We start from the raw sequence: 15,233 nt of genomic DNA, 5'->3' as shown, positions 1-15,233 counted from the left end.
GCAGAATGCTATTTTCAAATAATGATATGAATTTATCATGAAATATATTACATCTGTTTTAGTAACCGGTTCAGTAAAAATTTCATCTCAGGTCTTCTCTTATAAACTATTCTTAAAAATGTTTGTCCTGCAGGCATTAATTTTTCTGATTTCCACTGTGGAGTGTTTTTATTGTAAGGCACTATCTCATCCATCCTACCTAACTATCATCATCATCAGAGAGAGCATTTGTTACAGAGTAAATAGTTATTTTCTTGCTCTGAGGTCCACAAAAAACATTATCATTTAATGTTGTACTGTCTTCATTCACCTATCCTGGGAAGTTAATTACTGTAATCAAAATATAAAATTCAAATATGGTTTCCAGATCATTTTTTCCTATCAGAATCCTTTCTTCATTGAAATCACCACAAACTATTAACAGCTTGCTTCTGTCTAACAGATAGCTTAGTAAGAAATCCAGATTCCTCGTAAGTAGTTCAAACTTTCCTAGTAGGGCCCTATATACAGTTACAATTAGAAGTAGAGTATTTTTCAGCATTAATTTGCATGCACACACTTGTGTGTGCAGATCCCTGTCTTAACAATGTAACAACTCCTTCTTTTCCCACATTAGTTCTCTAAGAGTATAATGCGTGAGAGTAATCTTTCATATAAATTCCTTAACCCTATGGTTATGGGGTGCTCACATAGGCAAAATATGTCTATCTTTCCCAAGCTTTCAACATTTACAAATAGACAAGAAGCTCTTCTACCTAGCTACTCAATCCTCTAATATATTGAAAATATAAGCTAAATTACTTTTCTGTGCAATTTTAAGCACTGTTATTCTGACTTCTTTCAAAACAGGGTGTTTGAATCTAACCTAAACCACAGGGATCTTGCCCCCGCCCCCCTTACTTTTTCGATAAGGTTCTCAGGCAACCCATATTACCCTGTCCTATTCAGGTGTAGGCCGTGTCTAGTATAGCGCCATATCCCAAATGTAGAAACAGGCACTGCATTCATATGAGATTTCGTTTCTGTCAACAGCGGCCCACTCAACTCAGTGTACATACACATGGCTCACAGTCGTGTAAACCACAGGCCTGACATGTTAAAACACTCAGTCCAAATCTTGCCTCAGTCTAATCAGCTCTCCTCTAATAGACACTTGTGTGTGGGGAGAGCAAATCTTTGTGCATAGCGGGTGCGCTAGGTTGGTCTGCAGTTCCCACGGATCTGCAGCTCGTAAAGCTCTCTAGTGACAGACAGCGGCAGCTTACAATTCGCTTTGGTCATTGTGCATTTACAACGTTCATTAGAAAAAAGGATAATATCCTTGAAATTTGTGCACTGCAACATATGACAATAATAAAAGCTGATGTCGCTAAATTGTCCGTGATAGGCATGATAATCAAAAATTTTCGTAAAAATTAACTCTCTTATAACTGGCCGAACTTTTTTATTCACGTTAGGAGAGTGAGAATCAGCTGAGAAGCTAAGGAATAAAGAATAACCTGCAAATTCTTATAACAGATTACGTTTCAAGATCATTCTCCCTTACTTTTAATCCTGGATGTCTTAAACCTTGCTATCCCTGTAAACAGCCAGCCGGTGTGACAAAGCGGTCGCAGGTTCTAATCCTGCTCGAGCATGGATGTGTGTGATGTCCTTAGGTTAGTTGGGTTTAAGTAGTTCTATGTCTAGGCGACTGATGACCTCGGATGTTAAATCCCATAGTGCTTAGAGCCATTTTGACCCAGAAAACTACGAAAAGAAAGATGTCGCCTTAACGTTCTTCTACTCCCATACAAAATATTCGGCTTCTCACTTATGTAATTTACACCGTACCAAGGCGAAAATGATGAAATACACAAATTTACTTATTTGAACAATCTGATCTAGATTGCCTCATTGCTGAAAGTACAATTTAAATATTAATTTCTGAGATATTTATAAGTTTATAAATCGCATCAAAGAAAAATACTGTCACGTCGTCATGGTTCTCCCAATAAAAAATGTTTTGACAATTTACTTCACTTTTTAAACTCATTGTCATTAGCAGTAACAATTATCATTTGCTATTTATTTATCAGTAAAAACACTAATGGCAATGACGGCACAAACGATTTTTATTTTAAACTCACACTGTTATACGGTACTTAAGTAAAAAAAGTTTGCCCCTTACTGACAATTTTTTCATCCAAAACATCTTTAGCAAACTGCCCAGGTCACTGCTACTGAGACCATGCACTATGCAACAGCCCGTCCAATTTACAAAACATTTTATACACTAACAAAAACTAAATAACACTAGTACTGTACAGAACTTGCTCTGATAATACTCCCATTAGGTTAAACAGTCAGCTGTTTCTGATTTTCCAGTTAAGTGCAAAATATTAGTAAATATTTCTGCACCTCCAGGATTGCGACATATCATTACAATGGTCTTTGGGTTATTGGTAGATTCAGGGCACTAAAATGAATGTTACATAAAAATACAAATCTACTCGTAAACCGCTGTAGTTGGATATGAAATTCTCGAGAGAACTACATAAGTTTCGCTACTTAAAGATCAAATTCGGCTCCCAGTTAATAGAGGAAACCAGTGTCCATGATGTTTCTGCAGCCAAAAGTGATAAACACGGATTTTTTATTTGGTCCTGTTAATTACACATTGTACAAATGGTGTACCAGTAATATACGACAAGTCAAGCGAAACAATACAAAATTATGCGAGCATTTTGTATATCTTTCGAATATTTATTTTCTGTGAACGACTGATTGCAGACAGTATTGCAACCCGCATTTTACTGATATAAGTTCAAGTGAGTGCTTAAAATAGCAGAATGAATGGAAGTACACAGTTTTAATTCAATGCCGCAAATAAATAGTGAAATTTACATTTTGTGATTATGATTTCAATTAAAATACAAAATTTTTATCTTCATCTTATAATTAATTTCAAATGAGTACGTAATAGTGTAGAATTAATGGTAGCACACATTTTAACCTATGATAAATTCAGACCAATCTATCTGCGTAGTCCCATGCAGTCAGAAACGTGCTGGTATATTATTAGTCAGTTAAGATGATAAGAACTAGAACAGTTTTGTCGTGGAAAGTTACTCGTAGTTTGGGGAGAACTTGCCTTTATTTTTAGTTGTGGGATATATTTTCGAGATATATTATTTTAATGTCCTTCGTCACTGTAAACAGTAGGTCCTCAAAACTGCACATTGTGATGTGAAGACTGTGATAACGTGCAGGAAATTACAAACTTCGATAATTAAAATATGATTCTGAATTTCGCGCTGAAGGAAGCTCCTTGCCCCTTAAGACGAATACCGTATATGCTTTCCTGGTCTGCCACCTGAAGTGCTAGAGAGCCTACCACGGACTTTCTACAAGCCCAAGGCCGGCCCAGCGCAATCGATCGGCTCACCCGAGCGACACGAATGTTTGCTGGCCCCAGATAAAAATCTATAGACGTACGGCTAAACACTTCGTCAATCACAATTCAGCGAAAGACAGTCTTCTGCAAGTCAGAACGGATAGTCACATTCAGAGGAAACACTGCAAACTGTGCATCTCTTTGTATACTTGCAGTCAATCTGTACCATTACAGTTAGATATTAGTTAAATGATTATTTGACATTACAGTAGTGAAGCCATAGTCACAGTACTACAAGAATTGCAAGAATCTTTGGTAGCTTTTACCCTGGTGTACGATATGGAATGGATGGGTGGGCAAGCATGGGCATAACTTGTAGTGACTTAATTGTGCCACCATTGCCTCGCTTGCCTGGTCTCATTATTTTTCGAAATCGTTGCCGGATGTATGGTCACAATTCTCATTTTATATCCTCCAACTGATGTTTTACATTTGAAAATGACGACTTAGTTCATCCTGCAAAAGTTGGCCAACACCTCTTCCATGGGAACTACCTAACAACAACACTTCCTTTCTCTTTACTGATTTCCCTACATTATTTCTTTTCAATTTGCTGCTGAAAGTTTGTTGTGCCTTGTCTACACCTGCAACTGCTTGAGGCTCACCAGCTTCTAACTGAAGCAACATGTCAAATCTAGTTTCCACATTTACCACGAAGCTGTCAGACAAAGTTCTAGGCCTGTTCCTCCTGTTGCAGTTCCTAGCGCTTCCATGTAGCAGACAGCGAAAGCTAAAGGGGCTCTCACACACACGCTATAATAATGTCAAGTCGTCAGTATATTGACCGTCAATACTAGAAATATGGACAAGCAGTATTGATGGCCTTCGTGGACTTGCCCTTCAGCCGGGCGACTAGCGCGAGTTTTGGTGTTCTCGTAAAGATAAGTCATTTTAGATTATAAAAACACATAGTTTAGTACTGATTACGTGGTAAATAGGTGTATTAGTGTGCCTTTTAAGCGTACCATTAAAGGTTTCATTTTTCTTTACGTAATATAGCAGAAAACGCGAAAAGATCGAACAGTCGTATTTTCTGTTTAGGAGTTTTGCCACAGCAAATCTACATAATTTCATTGAGTTGTTCTTTGCTCTCTCCAGCAATTTAACTGTAGCGTACCTCTTCATTATTTAGCTCACATTTCCGGAAAGTAGCGTAAAGTTTAAGTTGTTGTTTCAGAAACTTTGCACTGTTGTTTTTGTTTACACACAGTTGCGTATAGGCCAAATTTGTGGAACCATATTTTCATGTTTATCTGTAATTTAACTGACTTATTCTTAATAAACTATTACGTTTATCATGAGTGAAAAGTGCTTGACCTGCCGGTTAAGTCGGGGCTTTGGTGTGACGGATGCTGTAGTTTTTTCCATGTGGGTGACTGTAGTGGCGTGGGAATAGCGGAAGTAAATGAGACTCGTCAGTGGTTTTGTATGATATGTAGTACAGATAGGAAGATACTAGAACAGGCTAGAACAGCCCTTCAGGCTGAGTTAGACAAGGCCAGGGGAGATCTCGACAGGTTAAGGAGGGAGAAGGGTAAAGAGAAGTGGGAAGTGGCAACAGGAGGAACAGGCCTAGAACTTTGTCTGACAGCTTCGTGGTGAATGTGGAAAATAGATTTGACCTGTTGCTTCAGTTAGAAGCTGGTGAGCCTCAAGCAGTTTCAGGTGTAAACAAGGCACAACAAACTTTCAGCAGCAAATTGAAAAGAAATAATGTAGGCAAAGCAGTAAAGAGAAAGAAAGTGTTGTTTTTAGGTAGTTCCCATGGAAGAGGTGTTGACCAACTTTTGCAGGATGAACTAAGATCAGAATACCACGTTACCAATTTTTTTAAACCTAGTGCTGGTCTGGAGCAGGTGACAGAGGATTTAGGATCACTTTGCAAAGATTTCACTAAGGAAGACACCATGTTTATTGTGGGTGGGCCAGGTAATAGTATTGACAGAGATCCTGGGTACAGTATAGAGTGCGACCTGGCAAAGATTTCATCAGCATCAAAGGATACTAGTGTTGAATTTGTATCTGTTGTTGGGCGTCATGATTGACCTCATTTGAACTCTTCTGTCAAGAGAGTTAATTTGGAGTTGGAACGGGTGTTATGTCAGGTGCAGGGTCACACATTGGTGTGGTTCCTGTTGATTGTCGCAATAGTTGGGATTATACTAGGCATGGCCTTCACCTCAACAGGAAAGGGAAGGGTAAACTGACTGGGAAACTAGCAGGAAAGTTAAAGGGGAGAGATACTGTCATGAGTGATAAAATACCAGTGGTTATAGGGTAGGGAGGACAGAAAGAAACCAAATTTTAAGAGAGGCTAGGACTGAGACAAACCTTCAGTTTGAGAAAGAAACCAAAAAACATAATTCTAGCTTATTACATCAGCATAAACAGCTATTGGTTAAGAATTTTCAACAGTCAGCAGATATTTCAACTCTACCCAATTTTAACTCAGTCAATGTGAAATATCAGCTATCTTTATTGCATCAAAATATTCGAGGACTGAGAAATAAAATTAATGAATTAATTATCTGCACAGATGAATTAGAGTCCTCAAACCCAGTTGACATAATCTGCCTCTCTGAACATCATGTGACCACTGGTATAGAACTTTTAAGTGTTACAGGTTTTAGGTTAGCATCTCACTTTTGTAGAGCAGAAACGGAGAAAGGAGGAGTTGCGTGATTCATCAGGAACTGTCATAAATTTATGAACACAGACATTCATAAATTTTGCCTACAATGGCATATGGAAGCATGTGCAACAGAAGTAGAATTTCACAAAAAAATCCTTCATAATATTGAGTGTATATCAAGCACCTGCAAGTAACTTTAATCTGCTCATAAACCATCTTGAAGTTGTACTGGCCCATTTAACAACCAAAAACAAAGAAATAGTGGTTACTGATGATTTCAATGTATATTTCCTTAAAGACTCTCCCAATAAAAGCTTATTTGAGTTAGTAACATTATCATTCAACTTAATTCCCAGTGTGCTCCTTGCCGCTGTTGGATAAGCAGCTGCCAGCAGCAAGTCGTATACTCTTAGCTCACTTATTTGTTACATAGTTTAATTCTTAATTTCTTTGCGTGTTTTTGGGTACTTGCATTGTTTAATTTATAAATTTCGGGCGTATTATAGTGTTTGAGAGTTGTAGCATCACATTTTAGTACCTGAATAGTGTAAAATCGCGTAGTCTCCTTCCGCCGCCGAGCAGTGTGTCAGCAGTGCGCAAGTAGCAGCATTACTGCATTTACTAGGATACCTTGTATTTTAATACCTGATTAAATTTTGTGTCGAATTGTTTGTGCTCTCTGTTGATTAGTTCAGACGTTATTTGCACTACAGTTTTTAGAATGGATAGGGACTGCAACTGCTGTGTTCAGATGTGGGCTGAGTTGGCATCCCTTCGCTCCCAGCTGCAGGCAGTGTTGGCTTCACTCACACAGCTTGAGGCTGTTGCTAATGGGCATCACTGTGGGGGTCCGGATGGGGGTTTGTCGGGGATGGCCAGCTCGTCCCACGCATCCCCCAATCGAAATACAGCTGTGGCTGCCCGGGATACTGCCCACATTGAGGCTGACCCCTCACCTGTGGTAGAGTGGGATGTCGTCTTGAGGTGTGGCAGGGGGCGAACGACATTCCGGAGGGCTGAACAGAAGGCCTCTCCAGTTTGTCTGACGAACCGGTTTCAGGCTCTGTCTCTGGCTGATACTGATCTTTGGCCGGACATGGCTGCTTGTCCTGTTGCCCCTCAGTCTGCAAGATCTGGGCAGTCGCAGAGGGTGGGCTTACTGGTAGATGGGAGCTCCAACGCCAGGCGCGTAATGGGGCCCCTTAGGGATGTGGCAGCAAGAGAGGGGAAGAAAACCAATGTGCACTCCGTGTGCATACCGGGGGGAGTCATTCCAGATGTGGAAAGGGTCCTTCCAGATGCCATGAAGGGTACAGTGTGCACCCATCTGCAGGTGGTCGCTCATGTCGGCACCAATGATGTGTGTCGCTATGGATCGGAGGAAATCCTCTCTGGCTTCCGGCGGCTATCTGATTTGGTGAAGACTGCCAGTCTCGCTAGTGGGATGAATGCAAAGCTCACCATCTGCAGCATCGTCGACAGGACTGACTGCGGACCTTTGGTACAGAGCCGAGTGGAGGGTCTGAATCAGAGGCTGAGACAGTTCTGCGACCGTGTGGGCTGCAGATTTCTCGACTTGCGCCATAGGGTGGTGGGGTTTTGGGTTCTGCTGGATAGGTCAGGAGTCCACTACATGCAGCAGTCAGCTACACGGGTAGCAGGGGTTGTGTGGCGTGGACTGGGCGGTTTTTTAGGTTAGATGGCCTCGGGCAAGTACAGAAAGGGCAACAGCCTCAAAGGGTGTGGGGCAAAGTCAGGACATGGGGGGACCAAGCAGCAATCGCTATTGTAATTGTAAACTGTCGAAGCTGCATTGGTAAAGTACCGGAACTTCAAGTGCTGATAGAAAGCACCAAAGCTGAAATCGTTATAGGTACGGAAAGCTGGCTGAAGCCAGAGATAAATTCTGCCGAAATTTTTACAAAGGCACAGACGGTGTTTAGAAAGGATAGATTGCATGCAACTGGTGGTGGCGTGTTTGTCGCTGTTAGTAGTAGTTTATCCTGTAGTGAAGTAGTAGTGGATAGTTCCTGTGAATTATTGTGGGTGGAGGCTACACTCAACAACCGAGCTAGGTTAATAATTGGCTCCTTTTACTGACCTCCCGACTCAGCAGCATTAGTGGCAGAACAACTGAGAGAAAATCTGGAATACATTTCACATACATTTTCTCAGCATGTTATAGTCTTAGGTGGAGATATCAATTTACCAGATATAGACTGGGACACTCAGATGTTTAGGACGGGTGGTAGGGACAGAGCATTGAGTGACATACTGACTGCACTATCCGAAAATTACCTCGAGCAATTAAACAGAGAACCGACTCGTGGAGATAACATCTTGGACCTACTGATAACAAACAGACCCGAACTTTTCGACTATGTAAGCGCAGAACAGGGAATCAGTGATCACAAGGCCATTGCAGCATCCCTGAATATGGAAGTAAATAGGAATATAAAAAAAGGGAGAAAGGTTTATCTGTTTAGCAAGAGTAATAGAAGACAGATTTCAGACTACCTAACAGATCAAAACGAAAATTTCTGTTCCGACACTGACAATGTTGAGTGTTTATGGAGAAAGTTCAAAGCAATCGTAAAATGCGTTTTAGACAGGTACGTGCCGAGTAAAACTGTGAGGGACGGGAAAAACCCACCGTGGTTCAACAACAAAGTTAGGAAACTACTTCGAAATCAAAGAGAGCTTCACTGCAAGTTTAAACGCAGCCGAAACCTCTCAGAGAAACAGAAGCTAAACGTTGTCAATGTTATCGTAAGGAGGGCTATGCGTGAAGCGTTCAGTGAATTCGAAAGTAAATTTCTATGTACCGACTTAACAAAAATCCTAGGAAGTTCTGGTCTTACGTTAAATCAGTAAGTGGCTCGAAACAGCATATCCAGACACTCTGGGATGATTATGGCATTGAAACAGAGGATGACACGCGTAAAGCTGAAATACTAAACACATTTTTGCAAAGCTGTTTCACAGTGGAAGACCGCACTGCAGTTCCTTCTCTAAATCCTCGCACAAAAGAAAAAATGGCTGACATCGAAATAAGTGTCCAAGGAATAGAAAAGCAACTGGAATCACTCAAGAGAGGAAAGTCCACTGGATCTGACGGGATACCAATTCGAGTCTACACAGAGTACGCGAAAGAGCTTGCCTCCCTTCTAACAGCCGTGTACCACAAGTCTCTAGAGGAACAGAAGGTTCCAAATGATTGGAAAAGAGCACAGGTAGTCCCAGTGTTCAAGAAGGGTCATCGAGCAGATGTGCAAAGCTATAGACCTATATCTCTGACGTCGATCTGTTGTAGAATTTTAGAACATGTTTTTTGCTCACATATCATGTCATTTCTGGAAACCCAGAATCTAATCTGTAGGAATCAACAAGGATTCCGGAAACAGCGATCGTGTGAGACCCAACTCACTTTATTTGTTCATGAGACCCAGAAAATATTAGATACAGGCTCCCAGGTAGGTGCTATTTTCCTTGACTTCCAGAAGGCGTTCGATACAGTTCCGTACTGTCGCCTGATAAACAAAGTAAGAGCCTACGGAATATCAGACCAGCTGTGTGGCTGGATTGAAGAGTTTTTAGCAAACAGAACACAGCATGTTGTTATCAATGGAGAGACGTCTACAGACGTTAAAGTAACCTCTGGCGTGCCACAGGGGAGTGTTATGGGACCATTGCTTTTCACAATATATATAAATGACCTAGTAGATAGTGTCGGAAGTTCCATGCGGCTTTTCGCAGATGATGCTGTAGTATACAGAGAAGTTACAGCATTAGAAAATTGTAGCGAAATGCAGGAAGATCTGCAGCAGTTAGGCATTTGGTGCAGGGAGTGGCAACTGACCCTTAACATAGGCAAATGTAACGTATTGCGAATACATAGAAAGAAGGATCCTTTATTGTATGATTATATGACAGCGGAACATGCACTGGTAGCAGTTACTTCTGTAAAATATCTGGGAGAATGCGTGCGGAACGATTTGAAGTGGAATGGTCATATAAAATTAATTGTTGGTAAGGCGGGTACCAGGTTGAGATTCATTGGGAGAGTCCTTAGAAAATGTAGTCCATCAAAAAAGGAGGTGGCTTACAAAACACTCGTTCGACCTATACTTGAGTATTGCTCAGCAGTGTGGGATCCATACCAGATCGGGTTGACGGAGGAGATAGAGAAGATCCAAAGAAGAGCGGCGCGTTTCGTCACAGGGTTATTTGGTAACCATGATAGCGTTACGGAGATATTTAGCAAACTCAAGTGGCAGACTCTGCAAGAGAGGTGCTCTGCATCGCGGTGTAGCTTGCTGTCCAGGTTTAGAGATGGTGCGCTTCTGGATGAGGTATGGATTATATTGCTTCCCCCTATTTATACCTCCCGAGATCACGAATGTAAAATTAGAGAGATTCGAGCGCGCACGGAGGCTTTCCTCCAGTTGTTCTTTGAGCAAACCATACGCGACTGGAACCGGAAAGGGAGGTAATGACAGCGGCACGTGAAGTACCCTCCACCACACACCGTCGGGTGGCTTGCGGAGTATAAATGTGGATGTAGCTGTGAAGTTCCCCACTAGAGTAGCCAATTGCTCAAAAACAGCCAATGATAATATCTTTATAGAAAAGTCCAATGAACAAAATTATGTTACAAAACCAATAGTTAATAGCCTCTCAGACCATGACATGCAGTTCCCTCTGTTAAACGTTAATACTGAACAGGATATAAAATCTGTTAAATCTGTGAGCAAGAGGGTAATCAATAAGCCAAAAATTGATTATTTTAGGACACTCCTCAGAGAAATTCACTAGACTGGAGTTTACAGTGCTCATGGCATGAATAAAAGATATAACACTTTTGCCAATAAAGTGCTTACCTCATTTGAACACTGTTTTCCCCCAAAACTAACCAAGGTTAGAGCAAAGTCTACAAAGAAGCCATGGATTACTCAAGGAATAGGGGTACCTTGTAAAACAAAAAGAAAACTGTATCTGTCAATCCGAAACAGTTCTGATGTTGATGCTATAGCACATTACAAGAAATACTGCAAAATATTAAAGACTGTAATACGGACATCAAAGCAAATATATTACAAGGAAAAGATAGTCGTATCAGATAACAAAATAAAGACAATATGACATACAGTGAAGGAGGAGACCGGTACAACCAGACATGAACAGGGACAAATAGCATTAAGAGTAAATGACACATTGGTGACAGATGTGTGTAGTGTTGCAGAAGTTTTTAACAGACATTTTGTAACTGTTACTGAAAAGATGGGGTTATCACGTTCTGTAGGTGCTGCTATGGAATACCTCAGACTAGACATTTCAAGTAACTTCCATAACATGAATTTGACCCTAACTACCCCAGCAGAAATAATGTCCACCATAAAATCTTAAAATCAAAAACATCTAGTGGATATGATTAAATATCAACAAAGTTAATTAAAGAATGTGATTCTGAGTTAAGTAACATATTAAGCTATCTGTGTAACCAGTCGTTTATCAGTGTAATATTTCCTGAATGGTTGAAATATGCTGAAGTTAAGCCACTGTTTAAGAAGGGAGATAAAGAAATAGCATCAAATTTCCGTCCAATTTCACTTTTGCCAGCATTTTCAAAAATTTTAGAAAAGTAATGTACGAGGGTAAACCCTAAAGTAAGGTCTCCTATTGGTTTCTACAATGGTTTACATCAGTGTACAGTTTGAACATTTAGCTACACTCCTGGAAATTGAAATAAGAACACCGTGAATTCATTGCCCCAGGAAGGGGAAACTTTATTGACACATTCCTGGGGTCAGATACATCACATGATCACACTGACAGAACCACAGGCACATAGACACAGGCAACAGAGCATGCACAATGTCGGCACTAGTACAGTGTATATCCACCTTTTGCAGCAATGCAGGCTGCTATTCTCCCATGGAGACGATCGTAGAGATGCTGGATGTAGTCCTGTGGAACGGCTTGCCATGCCATTTCCACCTGGCGCCTCAGTTGGACCAGCGTTCGTGCTGGACGTGCAGACCGCGTGAGACGACGCTTCATCCAGTCCCAAACATGCTCAATGGGGGACAGATCCGGAGATCTTGCTGGCCAGGGTAGTTGACTTACACCTTCTAGAGTACGTTGGGTGGCACGGGATACATGCGGACGTGCATTGTCCTGTTGGAACAGCAAGTTCCCTTGCCGGTCTAGGAATGGTAGAACGATGGGTTCGATGACGGTTTGGATGTACCGTGCACTATTCAGTGTCCCCTCGACGATCACCAGTGGTGTACGGCCAGTGTAGGAGATCGCTCCCCACACCATGATGCCGGGTGTTGGCCGTGTGTGCCTCGGTCGTATGCAGTCCTGATTGTGGCGCTCACCTGCACGGCGCCAAACACGCATACGACCATCATTGGCACCAAGGCAGAAGCGACTCTCATCGCTGAAGACGACACGTCTCCATTCGTCCCTCCATTCACGCCTGTCGCGACACCACTGGAGGCGGGCTGCACGATGTTGGGGCGTGAGCGGAAGACGGCCTAACGGTGTGCGGGACCGTAGCCCAGCTTCATGGAGACGGTTGCGAATGGTCCTCGCCGATACCCCAGAAGCAACAGTGTCCCTAATTTGCTGGGAAGTGGCGGTGCGGTCCCCTACGGCACTGCGTAGGATCCTACGGTCTTCCGCGCGTCGCTGCGGTCCGGTCCCAGATCGACGGGCACGTGCACCTTCCGCCGACCACTGGCGACAACATCGATGTACTGTGGAGACCTCACGCCCCACGTGTTGAGCAATTCGGCGGTACGTCCACCCGGCCTCCCGCATGCCCACTATACGCCCTCGCTCAAAGTCCGTCAACTGCACATACGGTTCACGTCCACGCTGTCGCGGCATGATACCAGTGTTAAAGACTGCGATGGAGCTCCGTATGCCACGGCAAACTGTCTGACACTGACGGCGGCGGTGCACAAATGCTGCGCAGCTAGCGCCATTCGACGGCCAACACCGCAGTTCCTGGTGTGTCCGCTGTGCCGTGCGTGTGATCATTGCTTGTACAGCCCTCTCGCAGTGTCCGGAGCAAGTATGGTGGGTCTGACACACCGGTGTCAATGTGTTCTTTTTTCCATTTCCAGGAGTGTATTTTTCGATGTAATCATCATTTCTGTCGATTTTTGTAGATGCTGTGGCAGTTTTTGTATGCCCATGTCATACCAGCTCGCCGCCATGCTGTTCAGAAAGTTATGAACTGGCGTGATTGTTGCTTGGTCTCAGGTGTAAAGTGGTATGCCCAGGTTTCGTCCCCCGTGACAATTAAGTCCAGAAAGTAGTCCTGTTCGGCTGCAAGGAGGTGAAGAAATGCGCGGGAATCATCAACTTAATGCCGCATGTGGTCCTCAGTCAGCATGCGTGGCACCCATCTTGCGCACACCTTCTGGTAGTTCACTGTTTCTGTTAAAATTCTGTGAGCGGTGCTTCGGGAAACCTCAGGAACCAACTTGCAGAGATCATCCAGGCTGACCCGCCGATCTTCACACATGCTTTGCTCAACCTTCAACACTGTCTCCTCAGAAACTGACGGTCTCCCGCTCCTTTGTTCGTCATGAATTTCGGTCCGACCAGCTGCAAACTCTCTACACCACTTACGAACATTTTTGACATCCATGCACGACTCACCATACACTTACGTCAATTGGCGATGAATTTCAATTGGCACAGTGCCCTTTGCATTCAGAAACCGAATAACTGCGCTCAATTCGCACTTACCGGTAACATCCAATGGGAGATTCATTCTCAACGGCTGCCAAGCCAAGACCGAGTGCCTCAGCACAGTGTGTGCATGTTTACACACAGCGCGTGAAGCACTCTTCATAACAGTGTGACCAACTGCCACACAAACGGAGTTATAAAAAAATAGGAGACCTTACTTTTGGGATTACCCTCGTACAATCGGCTTTATAAACATCTTATCTCAAATAACATTCTGTCAAAGTCGCAGTTCGGTTTTCTAAAGGGTTCTGATATTGAGAAGGCTGTCTACACTTACAGTGAAAATGTGCTTAATTCATTAGACAAAAAAATTGCAGGCAACTGGTATATTTTGTGATCTGTCAAAGGCATTTGACTGTGTAAATCACAATATCCTTTTAAGTAAATTAAAATATTATGGTGTAACAGGAAATGCTGCAAGATGGTTCATATCTTATAACTCTGGCAGGAAACAAAGGGTGTTATTAGGAAAGAGACATGTATTAAGCTATCAGGCATCATCCAACTGGGAACTAATTACATGTGGAGTCCCACAACGTTCCATTTTAGGGCCCTTACTTTTTCTTTTGTGCATCAATGACCTTTCATCAGTAACATTACCAGATGCCAAGTTCGTTTTGTTTGCCAGTGATACAAACATTGCAATAAATAGCAAATCAGGTGTTATCTTAGAAAGATCGGCTGATAAAATATTTGTGGACATTAATCACTGGTTCCTAGCCAATTCTTTGTCACTAAACTTTGAAAAAACACACTACATGCATTTCAGAACTTTTAAGGGGTGTCACACGAGTATATGCCTAATGTACGATGACAAGCAGAGAGAAGAAGTGGACAGTGTTAAATTCTTGGGATTACAGCTTGATAATAAATTCAACTGGGAGGAGCACACCACAGAACTGCTGAAGCGTCTTAACAAATCTCTGTTTGAAATGCAAATTTTGTCAGACATATGGGATATAAAAATGAAAAAGCTGGCATAATATGCTTACTTTCATTCCATAATGTCATATGGTATTATTTTTTGGAGTAATTCATCAAGCCAAGCTAAAGTTTCTTGGGCACAAAAACGTGCATTACGAGATATGCGGTGTGAACCCAAGAACATCCTGCAGAAGCCTGTTTAAGGAACTAGGGATACTAACTACTGCTTCCCAATATATTTATTCCTTAATGAAATTTGTTATTAAAATATATCACTTTTCCAAACCAACAGATCAATTCATGGAATCAGTACTAGAAATAAGAATAATCTTCACAAGGATTTAAAGTCACGTAGTCTTGCACAAAAAGGTGCGCATTATTCAGGAACACACATTTTCAATAACTTGCCAGGAGCCATAAAAAACTTAACAACCAATGAAATTCACTTTAAGAGAAGCCTAAAGGTTATAC

The sequence above is a fragment of the Schistocerca americana genome, chromosome 3, assembly GCF_021461395.2.
Source record: "Schistocerca americana isolate TAMUIC-IGC-003095 chromosome 3, iqSchAmer2.1, whole genome shotgun sequence".
Classification (NCBI taxonomy): Eukaryota; Metazoa; Arthropoda; class Insecta; order Orthoptera; family Acrididae; genus Schistocerca; species Schistocerca americana.
The sequence above is the reverse complement of the archived record's forward strand: the minus strand, read 5'-3'. Positions refer to the sequence as shown.